Genomic DNA, 14,189 nt, shown 5'->3' on the forward strand with positions numbered 1-14,189 from the left:
ACAGTATGCCATATTGAAGGAAGTACAAGTAAAGCGCTGCTTCAGTGTAGGAGTGTTTGGGGCCTGGGATAGTGAGGAGGGAGGAGGTAAATGGGCAGGTATTACAACTCCTGTGATTGCAGGGGAAGGTGCCATGGGAAGGTGATGAGTTGGTGAGGTTAATGGAGGAGTGGACCAGGGTGTCACGGGAGAACGATCCCTTCGGAATGCTGACAGGGGAAGGGAGAGGAAGATGCGTTTGGTAGTGGCATCACGCTGGAGGTGGCAGAAATGGCGGAGGATGATCCTTTGGATATGGAGGCTGATGGGGTGGAAAGTGAGGACAAGGGGAACTGTGTCACGGTTCTGGGAAGGAGGGGAAGGGGTGAGGGTAGAGGTGCGGGAAATGGGCCGGACACGGTTGAGGGCCCTGTCAACCACAGTGGGGGTAATCCTCAGTCAAGGAAAAAGGAAGACATATCAGAAGCGCTGTCATGGAAGGTAGCATCATCAGAGCAGATGCGTTGGAGACGGAGAAACTGGGAGACTGGAATGGAATCCTTACAGGAGGCAGGGTGTGAAGAAGTGTTGTCGACGTAGCTGTGGGAGTCGGTGGGCTTATAATGAATATTAATGAATATTAGTAGACAGCCTATCCTTAGAGATGGAGATAGAGAAGTCGAGGAAGGGAAGTGTCAGAGATGGACCATGTAAAGGTGTGAGAAGGGTGGAAATTAGAAGCAAAGTTGATAAAGTTTTCCAGTTTGGGGCGGGAGCAGGAAACGGCACCGATACAGTCATCAATGTACCAGAAAAAGAGTTGGGGGAGGAAGCCTGAGTAGGACTGGAACAAGGAATGTTCGACATATCCCACAAAAAGACAGGCATAGCGAGGACCCATGCAGGTACCTTTTACTTGAAGGAAGTGAGTGGAGTTGAAGGAGAAGTTGTTCAATGTGAGAACAAGTTCAGCCAGGCGAAGGAGGGTGGTGGTGGATGGGGACTGGTTGGGCCTCTGTTCAAGGAAGTAGTGGAGAGGACTCAAACCGTCCTGGTGGGGGATGAAGGTGCAGAGAGATTGGACATCCATAGTGAAGAGGAGGTGGTTGGGGCCAGGAAACTGGAAATTGTCAAAATGACGTAGGGCGTCAGAAGAGTCACGGATGTAGGTGGGAAGAGACTGGACCAGCGGAGAAAAGATAGAGTCAAGATAGGAAGAAATAAGTTCAGTGGGGCAGGAGCAGGTTGACACAATGGGTCTGCCAGGACAATCCTGTTTGTGGATTTTGGGAAGGAGGTAGAAACGGGCTGTCCAGGGTTGTGGGACTATGAAGTTGGAAGCTGTAGAGGGAAGATCTCCAGGGGAGATGGGGTCAGTGACAATCCTGTGGACAGTAGCTTGATGTTCGGTGGTGGGGTCATGGTCCAGAGGGAGGTAGGAAGAAGTGTCTGAGAGTTGGCGCTGAGCCTCTGCAAGGTAGAGGCCGGTACGCCATACAACAACAGCACCACCATTGTCTGCAGGTTTGATGACCATGTCAGGGTTAGACCTGAGAGAAGGGAGTGCCTCAAGTTCAGAGGGGGACAGGTTAGAGTGAGTGAGGGAAGCAGAGAAATTGAGATGACCAATGTCTCGCCGGCAGTTTTCAATGAAAAGATCAAGAGCAGGTAAGAGACCAGGGGGAGGGGTCCAGGTAGAGGGAGAATGCTGGAGGCGGATGAATGGGTCTACTGATCGGGGGAAGAATTTTTGTATCTTTTGAGAAGCTGGCAAGGCAGCTAAAATGACCAGCTGAGACCTGGCCTCTTTAACTACATAGCAATCTAACTGGAAAAGCCCATAAGGTTTATACCCTGTTGCCAGATGAAAGTTCATCAAATTATGAACTGACCAAAAATACTATCCTCGGGACATATGAATTAGTACCCGAAGCCTATTGCCAAAAGTTAGAACCCTCAAGAAGCAAGCTAATCAAACTTATCTGGAGTTTGAAAGAGGTAAGCAGCTGGATTTTGACCAGTGGCTAAGGGCTGTTACGGTACAGCTCAGCTATGAGAATCTCAGAGAATTAATTCTGTTAGAGGAATTTAAACACTCTCTCCTACTCTCCATAAAGATCCATGTAGAGGAGCAACATGTCCAGAGAGCCAGGCAAGCAGCCGTCCTGGCTGATGAGTTTGCTTTAATTTATAAGCTGGTTTCCCGGGGAGAACCTTTCCTAGTCACCCCCACAAATCCAAAAGGGACAAAGGTTGGGAAGGTGATAGGAGACCAAGCAGTCCTGGCAGAGAAAGGAAAGCAGGAGACACAGGGGGCCCTCCTCCAGCCAAAAAGGAAGGTGCTGTGAGCAAGAGTGAGACCCGGAGACCTGCGTGCTTCCATTGTAGTAAAGCAGGGAATTTAAGAGCTGACTGTTGGAAACTAAAGGGAAAACCTGTGGGGTTAATCAGGGCACACCCGCACAGTGAAGAAGGGACCCTGATGGAAAGCACAGCAGAACAAGCTGTGGCTTTAACTTCAGTAAGAGTGAGACCCAGGAAGTCTACCGCTGCAAGTGGAGGAAAATTTAACAGGGTTCCTGGGGGTTATCAGGGTTATGTGTCTGAAGGGAGAGTAACCCCATACCCTTCGAGTGGAGCAAGCAGGCCCATAGTGATTCTCAGGGACACAGGGGCCACTAAATCCTTTTTACTGCAAAAAGGCCTGACCTTCCCCCCAGCGAGTGCAGTGAACACCAAAATGGTGGTGAATGGTATTGAATGGTATTGGTGGTGAATGGTAATGGTATGCCTGTACCTGTACACCTGGTGCACCTGGAGTGCGACCTAGTTTCGGGACTGGTGACTGTAGGGATTGTCCCTAGTTTGCCTGTGGATGGGGTTGACCTGCTCCTAAGTAATGATCTGGCGGGGGTGAAGGTGGTAGCCCCCCCCCAGTAATGAAAGAAAGACTGCAGGAGGTCAGAGAGACAGGGCAGTGGCGGGAGACAGACCACTGCAGTTTCCCTGAATGTGTAGTGGATCAGGCCATGATCAAATCAGTTCACCCAGAGGAGACTGCATTGGCACTGCAGGCAGATGAGGTCTGCCTGTCTGAGACTTACTTTGGAAAGTTAGGAGACCCAGGGAATGAATTCAATGGATTTTCCCTAGCTGAGGCTCAGCGAGCCAACCCAGTATTGAGAGAGTTAGCACAGGCTTCCCAGCCTGAAAGTGAAGCAGAGGGAGTCCTTGAGTGCTATTTAAAGAATGAGGTACTGACGAGGAAATGGAGTTCTTCTCACAGACCTGAGAGCAAGGAGTGGACAGTATGTCACCAGTTAGTGGTGCTGCAGAGGTATTGGAGAGGAATATTAAGAAGGGCCCACGAGACTACAATGGCTGTACATGCTGGTATACAAAAGACCAAAGCCCGCATAAGACAACAATTTGACTGGCCAGAGCTCCAGAAAGATGTGGTGGAGTACTGCAGGAGTTGCCACATGTGCCAGGAGAAACCCCAACCTACAGTGAAACCTGCACCCCTAAATCCTGTACCAGTGTTAGGAGGACCCTCCAGCAGAGGGCTGGTGAACTGTAAGGTACCCCCGCCGAGAACAAAAAGGGGCAGGCAGGCACAAGGCTGGCAAAAGGTTAGACAGAGAAGGGGAAAAAGTGACCAAGAGGGAAGGTTAAAGGAGGTCCGGGAGGAATCCCGGATGAAAACCCCTACTGTGTGGTCAGCCAACCCAGAAAAATGTGAAAGGTTAGACCCTACATCCTCCTACATAAATGCAGACACTAGAAGCACCCCACCAGAGTTGCTAACAGCATTTACAGGAACCTGCAGAGACAAAGAAAGACCGCTAGCGGGCAGGGAAACTGTGAGGGTGATACCTCACCTCGTCATAGTGCCACAGGGGAGTGCAGTAGAATCTGCACAAATACCTGCAGACAGGAGTGTCCTCTGGGGAAAACGGGAGATTAGCAGAGAATCCTCCCCCACAGTCAGAAAAAAAGCAAACCATCCATCCCCTGAAGTCAAAAGCCTTTGCATGACTCAGCAAAGCACTGAAAGAGAGTTCAGGATAGACCCACCCACTACTGACTTTTTTTAAACAAAGACCTAGGCAGCCATGGAAATGGGCAAACGGAAGAGAAACTTCCCAAAAAAAAAACACGTTTATTGGGATGCCAAAAAGGGGGCAATTAAAGCGGCACTGGCACCAAGAGAAAACAGGCTGTAATAGGTTTTAGGATTTATGAATGAATGGGAATGAATGAGAGAAATACATGTTTTTTTCTGTATCTTACATTTTTCTCTCGACTCTTTTCATGGAATGCGCTTTTCTCAAATCGCATTTCATTCCGCTGGGTGTGGTGGTGTCACGCTAGGCCCCCACCTGCCAAGATTGAGGCACATTAATTTTGTCATGAACATTGATTTTAAACTGTTACTGGCGTGAAGAAAGGACTTGTTAAACAGATCAGCCATGGTTGGAAAAGACATTTGCATATTATCAAACAATGTTTTGAAGTACAAATCAACCATTCCCTAGCACATTCAACCCACAATGGTCATCAGACGTTGATGGTGGGGGAGCTCGCATTCCAGGTTGACTGCTAAGATGGCCAAATACACAAGCGGACATGGTCAAACCAGCTAGTCACATGACTAACCTGCTGGGCAACCTGAGATTTTTGAATTTATACGAACAGTTTGGGCAAAAAGTCTGTTTGCCCCTGGACTGAGAACATCTCTCCCCTGTCTGCTCCTATCTCTTTCTCACAAGCCTCTGAATCTACTGAAGACACATGAACCCCAAGAGAGAAAAGTCTCTTTCAGCAAACAAGGTTTAAGAATAATACTGGGCCCCAATGAAAGCAAGATCTACCTACAATCACAAGCTCTCCAGTAAGCTTGAAGAACCGTAACAACAACTCTTCAGATATTGCCTCAAACCTTGTCATTTTATTTTTCTTCTGCTCTTTTCTGTCTCTATTTTCATGTGTGTATCGCGTATGCATGCTAGCATGGGCGCGTCGTGTATCCGTAGGCATCAACTGAGTTAGAGTTTAAGTTTAATAAATTTCAACTTTTCTTCTTTAAACCTAAGAAAGCCTGTTTGTACTGGTTTTGTTGCCTTATAATTGGAAAGCGGTGAACGAGGATTCACCAAGGGGGAGCTAAAAACACTAAAATAAAAGCAAAATACTGCGGATGCTGGAAATCTGAAACAAAAACAAGAAATGCTGGAATCACTCAGCAGGTCTGGCAGCATCTGTGGAAAGAGAAGCAGAGTTAACGTTTCGGGTCAGCGACCCTTCTTCGGAACTGACAAATATTAGAAAAGTCACAGATTATAAACAAGTGAGGTGGGGGTTGGGCAAGAGATAACAAAGGAGAAGGTGCAGATTGGACCAGGCCACATAGCTGACCAAAAGGTCACGGAGCAAAGGCAAACAATATGTTAATGGTGTGTTGAAAGAGAAAGCATTAGTACAGATTAGGTGTGAATATACTGAATATTGAACAGCAGCAAGTGCAAACCTGAAGAAAAACAACCTGAAAAAAACAGTGGGTAAGCAAACTGAACAAACTAAGATGAAATGAAATAAATGCAAAAAAAGGTTGTAAAAAATGTAAAAAGGAATGTAAAAAAAAAGGAAGAAAAAATAACTAAAAATGACTAAATTTGAAAGCAAAGTGGGGGGCTGTCATGCTCTGAAATTATTGAACTCAATGTTCAGTCCGGCAGGCTGTAGTGTGCCTAATCGGTAGATGAGATGCTGTTCCTCGAGCTTGCGTTGATGTTCACTGGAACACTGCAGTAATCCCAGGACAGAGATGTGAGTATGAGAGCAGGGGGGAGTGTTGAAATGGCAAGCAACCGGAAGCTCAGGGTCCTGCTTGCGGACTGAGCGGAGATGTTCCGCAAAGCGGTCACCCAGTCTGTGCTTGGTCTCCCCAATGTAGAGGAGACCACACTGTGAGCAGCGAATACAGTATACTACATTGAAAGAAGTACAAGTAAATCGCTGCTTCACCTGAAAGGAGTGTTTGGGGCCTGGGATAGTGAGGAGAGAGGAGGTAAATGGGCAGGTATTACACCTCCTGCGATTGCAAGGGAAGGTGCCCTGGGACGGGGACGAGGTGGTGGGTGTAATGGAGGAGTGGACCAGGGTGTCGCGGAGGGAACGATCCCTTCGGAATGCTGACAGGGGAAGGGAGGGGAAGATGCGACTGGTAGTGGCATCACGCTGGAGGTGGCGAAAATGGCGGAGGATGATCCTTTGGATTTGGAGGCTGGTGGGATGAAAAGTGAGGACAAGGGGAACCCTGTCACGGTTCTGGGAGGGAGGGGAAGGGGTGAGGGTAGAGGTGCGGGGAATGGGTCGGACACGGTTGAGGGCCCTGTCAACCACAGTGGGGGGAAATCCTCGGTTGAGGAAAAAGGTCATATCAGAAGCACCGTCATGGAAGGTAGCATCATCAGAGCAGATGCGTCGGAGACGGAGAAACTGGGAGAATGGAATGGAGTCCTTACAGGAGGTAGGGTGTGAAGAAGTGTAGTCGAGGTAGCTGTGGGAGTCAGTGGGCTTATAATGGATATTGGTAGACAACCTATCCCCAGAGATGGAGACAGAGAAGTCGAGGAAGGGAAGGGAAGTGTCAGAGATGGACCATGTAAAGGTGAGAGAAGGGTGGAAATTGGAGCTAAAAACACGGTGTGTTTAATATTAAACCCTGTTACGATAAAACCAGGTGAAGGCTGAAAGGGACCCCTAGACCTCTTTCTCACCTGGTCTTAACACTGCAAATGCCAGTGTTCACAGGGGCTTATAGGATGTCATACCAATCCAGCAATCTGTCCTCCAACCTATTACTAGGATTGTTGAGATGCCGCCCAGTGAATTATGGATTAATTATTTAAATATTTGTCAGTGTCTTCTTACCATCATATCTTTTAATCGCGTCTCCACTCTACCTTAGCCAACTCGCCACTATACCTATGTTGTTTGCTTTGTTCAGATTTAAGACCCTAGTTTCAGAATTAATGAAATCACTCTCAAACTTCATATAAAATTCATTCATATTATGATCACTCTTCACCAGAACCTCCTTTATTACAAGGTTATTAATTAGCCCTGCCTCATTACACAAAACTAGATCTAAAATAGCCTGTTCCCTAGATGGTTCCTTAACATTCTGATCTAGAAAACTATCTTGAATGCATTCCATAAACTCGTCCCCCACATGTGCTACTTTGTCCTGGATGGTGCTGAGCCTCTTGAGCCACACTCTTCCAGGCAAGTTAAGAGTATTCCATCACACTCCTGATTTGTGCCTTTTAGATGCTGGAGAGGCTTTGGGGTGTCAGGAGGGGAGTTACTCATTGCAGAATACCCAGCCTCTGGCCTGCTCTTGTAGCTACAGGATTTGTGCTCCTGTTAAGTTTCTGGCCAATGGTGACCCCCAGCATGTTGATGGTTGGGGATTCAGCGATGGCAAAGCAACTGCATGTCAAGAGGAGGAGGTTAGACACGGTCTTGTTGGAGATGGTCATTGTCTGGCGCTTTTATGGCACAAATGTTACTTGCCACTTATCACCCCAAGCTTGAATGTTGTCCAGTGAGGATGCTGCTTTGCCTCCTCCAAATGGTATGGTAAAGCTATGCAGAATGCAATTCACCCCTATGATGTGGGAGACTTTTTGTGCAGTATACTGTAAGAAGCCCTCAAACTTGCCCAGACACCTGAATCTCTGGTTGAGATCTGGTTAAATAATCCTATGGTGTGCTCAATTATAATCCCAGTGCTCCTATGACTTTGATTATGCCTGTGTTGCTCATGCATGGCTGGGCAAAGGGGTGTTATGAAGCACACTTTCTACAGTATGCCCCACAATGAGTCTCCCATATCATAGGGTGAACTGCATTCTTCACAGTCTTACCATACAGAGAGGCCTGCATTTGGAGGGAGCACAGCAGCATCCTCATTGGATGAAGACCAAGGTGAAGGTGAGGAAGTAGAAAAAGGAGGGCCATCTCATCACCTTGCAGTAAAAAATGCGAGGTATCAGCTAATTGCACAGAGATTCCTGTGGCCTGCTCATTACCATTCCCTGAATAATTACACAAAGCCCCTCTGCATTAATTGTCCTTGATACATCCTTTACCACTCACGTCATCCTGCTCAAATGTATTTCACTCAAGCAGCCATTCTTCATGTGTGAACCTTAACATTGAGCCTTGATAACCTATTGACAGTAGAGGGCCTCACAGACTATGCTCACCAGATGATCATGAAATGTACTTTTCCAGAAGTGCAAGTTCCACCCGAGCCCAAAGATAAGTGAACTGTCATTGCCGCAATTGAGATTACTTAACTACAGAACATAAATTGAATTGAAAATTTTCCTTACCTTCACTATCACATCACGCAGTTCATTTACCCCTTGAGCTATCAGGTTAGCACACGACAGTTTTCAATGGAGAGCAGATGATAGGCACTACTACAGACAACAACAGGCACTGCCCACAAAAACTGTGACATTGTACGTATCCTAATATTCAGGTAAAACTAAATAACAACTGATTAGGAATCTAGTAATTTTCAAGAAAATAAAAGATTAAATGTGCAGTTCACAAGAATTATTGGGCTGCCCTCTGCTGGCAAACTTGGCAAGTCTACAGCACTGCTGCAAGCTGGATAATGTATGCTGAAATTCCCTCCTAAACCTCTCCGACTCTTGATCTCTCTTTCTTTCTTTAAAGAAGAAAGAACTTGCATTTATAGAACATATTACATAAAGTCAGGATTTCTCAAAGTGCTTTCCAGCCAATGATTTACATTTTTGCTCTGACAATGCAGCGACGCATTGTGTCAGCCTTGGCTCAGTGGTAGCACATGTTGTATGATTGTTTTAAGAGTGATGTGCCTTTAAGAAATCAGTATGCTAATGAGCTAAGTACCAGGATGTAGTCATGTGACTAGAAGCCAGAGTCACTCTGCACAGCAACACCCTGGACAAAGGTTGTAGTATATAGTTTGTTCTGTATTGTATGTATTAGTTTAGCAGTTAAACCTTCTAGAGATCTTCAAGGAACTGGAATCCATGTAACTCATTGTGTTGCTTAAGATAACACAAAGAAACAGATGACAGTACATAACTTAGGCTGGCACGTCAGTGTAGTGAGAAACTTAAAGTAATTAACATCGGCAGAGAGAAAGTATTAAAGAAATTTAAGGGACTAAAAACTGACAAATCCCCAGGGCCTGATGGCCAAAATCCTAGGGTTCTAAAAAAGGTATCTGCAGAGATAATGGATGCACTGGTTATGATTTTCCAAAAGTCCATAGACTCTAGAATGGTCCAAGCTGATTGGAAATTAGCAAATGTAACACCACTATTCAAGAAAGGAAGGCGAGAGAAAACAGGGAACTATAGACCAGTTAGCCTGACATCAGTCACAGGAAAATGCTGGAATCTATTCTTAAGGAAATCTTAACAATGCATTTCGAAAATCATAACATGATCAAAGTTTTACGAAAGAGAAATCATGTTTCACAAATTTACCAGAGTTTTTTGAGGATGCAACTAGTTGGGTAGATAAAGACGAAAAGGCATTCGATAAGGTGCCACATAAAAGGTGAATATGCAGGTTAAGGGCTTATGAAGTTGGGGGTAATATACCAGCAAGGATAGAAGATTGGTTAACATACAAGAAGCAGAGAGTAGGGATAAATGGACATTTTCAAGTTGGCAGACTGTAACTGGTGGAGTGCCACAAGGATCAGCACTGGGGCCTTAGCTGTTTATAATCTATATTAATGACTTAGACGAAGAGACTGAGAGTAATATATCAAAGTTTTTGCTGATAATACAAAGCTAGGTTGGAGTGTAAGCTGTGAGGAGGACACAAAAAGGCTGCAAAGTGATACAGGTAGATTAATGAGTGGCCAACAAGGTGGCAGATAGAGTATAATATGGGGATGAATGAGGTTATTCACTTTGGTAGTAAGAATAGAAAAGCAGAATAGTTTTTAAAAGGTGTGAAACCTCTAAATGTTGATGTTCAGAGAGACTTAGGTGTATACGTACATGGAACACAGAAAGTTAGCATACAGGTACAGCAAGCAATTAGGAAGGCAACTGGCATGTTGGCCTTTATTGCAAGAGGATTGTAGTACAAGAATGAGGAAGTCTTGCTACAATTGATGGGGCTTTGGTGAGACCACACTGAGAGTACTGTGTACAATTTCGATCTATATATTAAGCAAGAATATACCTGCATTGGAGGCAGAACAGCGAAGGTTTATTAGATTGGTCCCTGGATTGAGAGAATTGTCCTATGATGAGAGGTTTAATAAATTGGGCCTTTACTCTCTGGGGTTTAGAAGAATGAGAGGTGATCGCATTGAAACATAAAAGATTCTGAAGGGGCTTGACAGGATAGACACTGAGAGATTGTTTCCCTGGGCTGAGGAATATAGAACTTGGGGGCACAGTCCCAGGATAAGGGATTGATCATTTAGGACTGAGATGAGAAATTTCTTCACTCAGAAGGTTGTGAATCTTTGGAATTCTCTACCCCAGAGGGTTGTGATGCTCCACCGTTGATTATATTCAAGAGTATGACAGACAGATTTTTCTGTCTCCCAGGGAATCAAGGGATATGGGCAGCAGGCAGGAGTTTAGAGTTGAGGTAGAAGATTAACCATGATCATAATGAATGGCAGAGCAGGCTCAAGGAGCCATATGATCTACTCCTCTCCTATTTCTGATCTTATGTTTAAGATGATCCTTAAAACCTACTTCTTTGACCAAGCCTTTGGTCATCTGCCCTAATATCAGCTTGTGTGGCTTGTGTCTAATTTTGCTTTATAACACTCCTGAGAAGCACCTTAGAATGTTTTATTATGTTAAAGGCTATATAAATGTACATTATTGTTGTTACCATAATACTACACACTATACATTTAATAGGAACTCTTGCATTGCATTGTCTGTCTGCAAACTAGGTGAGTCTACCATCCTTAAGATTGTTCATTTTCAGTTCTTATGCTTCTCTTGATCCATTTTAAAATCATTCCTATAGCCTCATCAAACGATACACCACAGAAGGAGGCCATTCAGCCCACTGTGCCTGTGCTGGCTCTTTGAAAGAGCTATCTAATTAGTCCAATTCCCCTGCCTTTTCCCCAAAGCCCTGCAAGTCTCTCTGATTTGATAACCCATGCATTTTCACAATTGCCTCTTCTGTGAATCTCATACAATTAGATTTTGTTTTTTCAGCTGCACACAGAAATAGTGTCCACTGTGGTCTATAGAATTTTCTCTCCATTCCTCTCTAGTACACCACTTGAAGACAAGATATAGAAGAATATATATATATAATCCAAGTGGGGAACCTGCTTGTATCTGCCGGCTAAGTAAGTTAGAAATGATTGAGGTTTAACACAGCGACTTGTTAGCATCTAGAATGGACTACCTGAGAGTGTGGTGGAGGCAGATTCAACTGGGGCTTTCAAATGGGAATTTGATAAGCACCTGAAGAGAAAAAAAATTGCAAGGCTATAGGGAAAAGACAGGGAAGTGGGACTTGCTGGGTTGCTGTTGCAGAGAGCTGGCACGGACACGATGGGTTGAATGGCTTCCTTCTGTGCTGTAACCATTCTATGATTCTATATTTTGCATTTCCTTGCTGCCTGTCTGATGGCTTCGTGCCAGGTTCTTTGTTCACGCCACTGAAATTCAGTCAGCATGGGCTTTCATTCCCCTGCCTTCTCTTTGGCTTTCCTAACCTCGCTACATCCCATCTGTATTTCTCCCTCAGCTGCCTCGGGCAACTTTTAGCATTAAAGAAAAAAAAAAGAAAGAACTTGCAGTTATATAACATATTTCATAGCCTCAGGATTTCTCAAAGTGCTTTACAGCCAATGATTTACATTTTTGCTCTGACAGTGCAACAAAGCGCATCGTGTCAGCCTTGGCCCAGTGGTAGCATTCTTTACTCTCTAAAGATTGTGGGCTCAAGACCCACTCCAGAGTCTTGTGTACATAATCAAGGCTCGCACTTCTGTATAATACTGAGGGAATGCAGCACTGTTGAAGGTGCTGTCTTTTGGATGAGATGCCAAACCAAAGCCTCGTCTGCTGACTCAGGTGAACATAAAAGATCCTAGAGCACTATCTGAAGAACAACAGGTGAGTTCTCCTTATGTCCTGGCTAATATTTATCCCTCAGCCAACATCACTAAAAACTTCTGATCTGTGTTTTTGTTTCATTGCTGTTTATGGTAGAAATTAAAAGTTATAAAATCATAGAATCATACAGCACAGAAGGAAGCCATTCAGTCTGTGCAGACTCTGAAACAGCTGTCAAATGAGTTCAACCCTCTGCTCTTACCCCATGGTCCTGCAAACTTTTCCTTTTCAAGTATATATCCAGTTCCCTATTGAAAATTACCACTGAATCTGCTCCCACCACCTTTTCAGGTAGTGCATTCCAGATCATAACAACATATTGCATAAGGAAAATTCTCATCGTCCTCTTTATTTATTAATAGCTAGTTGAAAAGTGCACAGAATTTGATTTAATGGCACAAAAGATGAGAGATTTTAGCAACTTGTAAAGGAGCAATCAATTTTGGATTATATTAGTTTAATCTGATTAGCAGTGATTTTATAATCTGGGAATTTAATTAAATATCATTATAATCTAAAGTCAGAAGTCTCAGTCATGAGGAAAGATAGGAGAAACTTGGGCTCTTCAGGCTGGAAAGGGGGTGCCCGAGGAGTGATATTATGGAGGTATATTAAATAGTTAAGGGAATGGAAAAGGTAAATCTGAAATATTGCCTTAAATTAAACTACAAGAGTAGGTCCAAGACACAGGTTATAACTAATAAAATTGTAAATTTAGAATTCATATTGTTACAAGGGTTTTATTTTTTGTACTAAGAAGTTAGAATTCTGTGTGTTTTAAAAAACTGAGAAAAGGATTTTTGTTCAGTGGATTGACACCTGCAAATAACTGGAACTTTTGCATGTTGACTCTGTACAAAAGAACTGGAAAGCAGCAATTTCAAGGAAACAGCAAGGGGTTTTGACCTCCTCAGAGCAACACTTTGAATGACGGGGAGACTCTGCCTGCTCATGTGATCAGCTCAGGAAGGTTTTGCTTTCACTTTAGACTTTTAAAAACCAGTGAGTTGGACAAAGAGCAGGCATTTTGATATTTGGTTGTGACCTGCCTGGAGAGAGAGAAAGACCCTCTCTGTAGAGGAAGACTGCATCTCTAGAGAAGAGACCCCTGTATGCCAAAGGTAGCAGATTCCTATTGGCTCCTGTCTCTGAAGAATCCCTGCATTATGAGTGGTTCCTGTTGCCTCCTGTGTTTTGGGAGATCCTGAAATCTGAAGAAAGCTTCTACTGCTATACTGCTGTTGTGAGACCTAAGCAGACCTGTTGCTACACCCCTGCTGAAAGACCTATGTGAAGCCTGCTGCAGAGGAATTGCCTTGAATGCCTACCCATCACAGACTCTTCATCAACCTCGCCTGGAGAGACTTCGAGTGACATCCGACTATTCGACTCTGGGACACCTCACTGAACTGAAAATATCCTGCCAGAACGTGACAAACGTAATTATTTTATTTTCCCTTTTTAATTCCTAAAAAACAGCTGTAAACCAAATAATCCTTTTTCCCCGGTTAACCTGTTTTTAGATGTATGTGTGTGTGCACGAGGGCTAGGAAGAATAAGGAATTTTAAAATCTTGTCATATATAGACATATCTCATTATTGTTTAAGACTTAGTTTATTCATAGATGGTTAATTTTGTTGTTGATTAAAGAAACCTGGTTGGTGTGCTTTATTCTGGGGGACAAATAGAGTATGTAATTGGCTGTTTTTCGGTTGGTGGGTAAATTTATCGATATGCTGTGACCCGTGGAGAAGTGGGACTGAATTAACAGTGCACTCCTCCCACCTCGGTCGTAACAATATCTTGATTCCCCATCCATAATTATGTGAGCTTGTGAATTCAAACGAAAGCATCTTAACCCCCGATTCAGCTCTATAATTCTCCCCAAAATTCTGACTCTGGCCTCTTGTACACACCCCCTCCCTTTGGTCCCATCATTGGCGGCCATGTCTTTAACACTTGCACCCAACACTCTGGAATTCCCTCCCTAAATTCTCCACCTTTTAGACCTTCCTTAA

Source organism: Heterodontus francisci, chromosome 33 (genome assembly GCF_036365525.1).
Source record: "Heterodontus francisci isolate sHetFra1 chromosome 33, sHetFra1.hap1, whole genome shotgun sequence".
NCBI lineage: Eukaryota > Metazoa > Chordata > Chondrichthyes > Heterodontiformes > Heterodontidae > Heterodontus > Heterodontus francisci.